This window comes from Arachis hypogaea, chromosome 16, assembly GCF_003086295.3.
Source record: "Arachis hypogaea cultivar Tifrunner chromosome 16, arahy.Tifrunner.gnm2.J5K5, whole genome shotgun sequence".
Taxonomy (NCBI): domain Eukaryota; kingdom Viridiplantae; phylum Streptophyta; class Magnoliopsida; order Fabales; family Fabaceae; genus Arachis; species Arachis hypogaea.
The window spans coordinates 77,827,273-77,832,159 of NC_092051.1; positions in this window are offsets into that span (position 1 = coordinate 77,827,273).

The following is a 4,887-nucleotide window of genomic DNA, read 5'->3' on the forward strand; positions in this document are numbered from 1 at the left end:
AATCCTGCATGCCCCAGAAAGCTTCTGATTGCCTTAACATTGGAAGGTGGTGGTAATTTTTCAATTACCTCTATTTTTGCTTGATCCACCTCTATTCCCTTGTTTGAGATTTTATGCCCAAGAACAATTCCTTCAGTCACCATGAAGTGACACTTTTCCCAGTTTAAAACTAGGTTGGTTTCTTGGCATCTTTTCAAAACAAGTTTTAGGTGATCAAGACAAGAGCTGAATGAGTCTCCATATACTGAGAAGTCATCCATGAAGACTTCCAGAAATTTTTCCACCATGTCAGAGAAAATAGAGAGCATGCATCTCTGGAAGGTTGTAGGCGCATTACATAGCCCAAATGGCATCCTTCTATAACCAAACACTCCGGATGGACATGTGAATGCTGTTTTCTCTTGATCCTGGGGATCTACTGCAATCTGGTTATAGCCTGAGTAGCCATCCAAAAAGCAGTAATAATCATGACCTGCTAGTCTTTCTAGCATCTGGTCTATGAATGGTAAAGGAAAATGATCCTTTCTGGTGGCTGTATTGAGCCTTCTGTAGTCAATACACATGCGCCACCCTGTAATTGTTCTTGTAGGAATCAGTTCATTTTTTTCATTATGAATCACTGTCATGCCTCCCTTTTTTGGGACGACTTGAACAGGGCTCACCCAGGGGCTATCAGAAATAGGATAAATAATCCCAGCCTCCAGTAATTTGGTGACCTCTTTCTGCACTACTTCCTTCATGGCTGGATTTAGCCGCCTCTGTGGTTGAACCACTGGTTTGGCATTATCCTCCAATAGGATTTTGTGCATGCATCTAGCTGGGCTTATACCCTTAAGGTCACCTATGGACCACCCAAGAGCTGTCTTGTGTGTCCTTAGCACATGAATAAGTGCTTCCTCTTCCTGTGAATTTAAAGCAGAGCTTATGATCACTGGAAAAGTGTCACCTTCTCCCAGAAATGCATATTTCAAGGATGGTGGTAGTGGCTTGAGCTTGGGTTTAGGAGGTTTTTCCTCTTTCAAAAGAGAGTTCAGAGGCTCTTTCATGTCCCTTGAATCCTCCAAATCAGGCTGAACATCTTTAAAGATGTCTTCCAACTCTGATTCGAGACTCTCAGCCATGTTGATCTCTTCTACCAAAGAGTCAATAAGATCAACTTTCATGCAGTCTGTTGATGTGTCTGGATGCTGCATGGCTTTGATAGCGTTCAACTTGAACTCATCATCATTGACTCTCAGGGTTATTTCCCCCTGTTGGACATCAATGAGGGATCGTCCAGTTGCTAGGAAGGGTCTTCCTAGAATGAGAGTAGCACTCTTGTGCTCCTCCATATCCAGCACAACAAAGTCAGTGGGAAAGGCGAATGGCCCAACTCTGACAATCATGTCCTCAATCACGCCTGATGGGTATTTAGTGGAACCATCAGCAAGTTGGAGACATATCCGGGTTGGTTTAACTTCTTCAGTCAAGCCAAGCTTCCTGATAGTGGATGCAGGTATTAGGTTGATGCTTGCCCCAAGATCGCATAAAGCTGTCTTGGTGCAGTTACCTTCTAATATGCATGGTATCAGAAAACTCCCAGGGTCTTTAAGCTTTTCAGGAAAGCTCTCTAGAATGACTGCACTGCATTCTTCAGTGAGGAGAACTCTTTCTGTTTCTCTCCACTCCTTTTTATGACTCAAGATCTCTTTCATGAACTTGGCATAAGAAGGTATTTGCTCAAGTGCCTCTGCAAATGGAATCTTTATTTCAAGAGTCCTTAGATAATCTGCAAAGCGAGCAAATTGCTTATCCTGCTCTTCTTTCCAGAATTTTTAAGGATAAGGTATCTTGGCTTTATATTCCTCAACCTTAGTGGTTAAAGAAGCCTTTTTAGAAGGGTTGTTATCAGCACTTGTGTGTGTCTGATCCCTCACTGGCAATTGAGTGCCAGAGTCAGAAGCTGGAGTGACGTTAGACGCCAGCTCACTGTCTGTTCCTGGTGCCTGAATGCCAGAAATGTGCCCCATTTTGGGCGTTCAACGCTGGATTCTGCCCCATTTGGGCGTTCAACGCCAGATTCTTGCCCATTTCTGGTGTTGAACGCCAATTCTGCCTTGTTTCTGGCGTTGAACGCCAGTTTTGGGCATGGTCTGGGCGTTCAGCGCCAGCCTTCCACCCATTTTCTGGCGTTTTAGCGCCAGAATTATTTTTCCCTGGGCTCTTACTGTCCTCAGGTGAATCTTTGGTGGGTTGCTCATTTCTTGAATTTTTGATGCCTTGAGGAGGGGTATTTAATGTTTTCCCACTCCTTAATTGAACTGCTTGGCATTCTTCTGGTATTTGCCTTGATAGCTGCTGCTTTGTTTGCTTAAACTGTTCGTCCATATGTATATTAGCTATCCTTGTCTCCTGTAGCCTGTCCTTGAATTCAGCTAGCTGCTTTGTTAGAAAATCCAATTGCTGATTGAATTCAGCAGCTTGTTTTACAGTACTGAATTCAGCAGTTGCTATTTTAACCTCTTCATTCATGGAAGGGTTTCTGCTTAGGTACAGATGCTGATTCCTGGCAACTGTATCAATGAGCTCTTGAGCCTCTTCAATTGTCTTTCTCATATGGATAGATCTACCAGCTGAGTAATCTAGAGACATCTGAGCTCCTTCTGCAAGCCCATAATAGAAGATGTCTAACTGAACCCACTCTGAAAACATTTCAGAGGGGCATTTTCGTAGCATCTCTCTGTATCTCTCCCAGGCATCATAAAGAGATTCATTATCTCCTTGTTTAAAGCCTTGGATGTCCAGCCTTAGCTGTGTCATCCTTTTTGGAGGAAAATACTGATTCAGGAATTTTTCTGTCAGCTGTTTCCATGTTCTTATGCTGGCCTTAGGTTGGTTATTTAACCACCTCTTAGCATGATCTTTTACAGCAAATGGAAATAGTAATAGTCTGTAGACATCCTGATCTATTTCCTTATCATGTACTGTGTCAGCAATTTGTAAAAATTGTGCCAGAAACTCTGTAGGTTCTTCCTGTGGAAGACCGGAATACTGACAACTTTGCTGCACCATGATAATGAGCTGAGGGTTCAACTCAAAGCTACTAACTCCAATGGAGGGTATGCAGATGCTGCTCCCATATGAAGCAGTAGAGGGGTTAGAATATGACCCCAGAGTCCTCCTGGACTGTTCATTTCCACTTATGTCCATGATGGATAAAGGGATATAACTTGGATTGATTTACCTTTTTATTTATTTTATTTTATTTATTAAAATAATTTTTTTTTTGAAAAATCAACAAGAAAACACCAAACTTAAAGTTTGGCATAGGATTTAGAAAAGAATATTTTTGAAAAAGATTTTAAAAATATGATAGCCAATTACCATGAACATAAACACCACGTTCTAACTAATTGAGCTATAAATTTAAAGTGTTTTAACAAGGGATAAATAATAAAAGACTCTTAAACTAAAAAGAAAAATTTTTCCTAATCTAAGCAACAAAATAAACCGTTAGTTGTCCAAACACGAACAATCCCCGGCAACGGTGCCAAAAACTTGGTGCACAAATTGTGAATCACACTTTTCACAACTCGTACCACTAACCAGCAAGTGCACTGGGTCGTCCAAGTAATACCTTACGTGAGTAAGGGTCGAATTCCACGGAGATTGTTGGTTTGAAGCAATCTATAGTTATCTTGTAAATCTTAGTCAGGAAGTCAATTATGTTTATCAGTTGAATTGCGAATAACCAAGAGAGCATAAATTAAAGGTTACTTGTTGTGCAGTAATGGAGAATATGTTGGAGTTTTGGAGATGCTTTGTCTTCTGAATCTCTGTTTTCCTCTGTCTTCTGATTCATGCACGCACGTCCTCCTATGGCAAGCTGTGTGTTGGTGGATCACCGTTGTCAATGGCTACCTTCCATCCTTCCAGTGAAAACTACGCTCACGCGCTCTGTCACAGCACGGCTAATCACCGGTTGGTTCTCGATCCGGTTGGAATAGGATTTACTATCCTTTTGCGTCTGTCACTAACGCCCAGCCTTCAGGAGTTTGAAGCTCGTCGCAGTCGTTCAATCCTTGAATCCTACTCGGAATACCACAGACAAGGTTTAGACTTTCCGGATTCTCATGAATGCCGCCATCAGTTCTAGCTTATACCACGGAGATTCTGATTAAGAGATCTCAGAGATACTCATTCAATCGGATATAGAACAGAGGTGGTTGTCAGGCACACGTTCATGGTTTGAGGAAGGTGATGAATGTCACAGATCATCACCTTTATCACAGTTAAGCGCGAATGAACATCTTAGATAGGAACAAGCGTGTTTGAATGGAAAACAGAAATACTTGCATTAATTCATCGAGACACAGCAGAGCTCCTCACCCCCAGCAATGGGGTTTAGAGACTCATGCCGTCAGAGAATACAAGGGTTTGATCTAAAAATGTCATGCGATATAAAATAAGTCTCTAAAAGTTGTTTAAATACTAAACTAGTAGCCTAGGGTTACAAAATATGAGTAGACTATGATGGATGATGCAGAGATCCACTTCTGGGGCCCACTTGGTGTGTGCTGGGCTGAGACTTAAGCAATTCACGTGCAGAGGCCATTTGTGGAGTTGAACGCCAGTTTTTATGCCAGTTTGGGCGTTCAACTCCAGCTTTTGATCCTTTTCTGGCGCTGGACGCCAGAATTGGGCAGAGAACTGGCATTGAACGCCAGTTTACGTCATCTATTTTTGTGCAAAGTATGGACTATTATATATTGCTGGAAAGCCCTGGATGTCTACTTTCCAATGCAATTGGAAGCATGCCATTTCAAGTTCTGTAGCTCCAGAAAATCTGCTTTGAGTGCAGGGAGGTCAGAATCCAACAGCATCGGCAGTCCTTTTTCAGCCTGAATC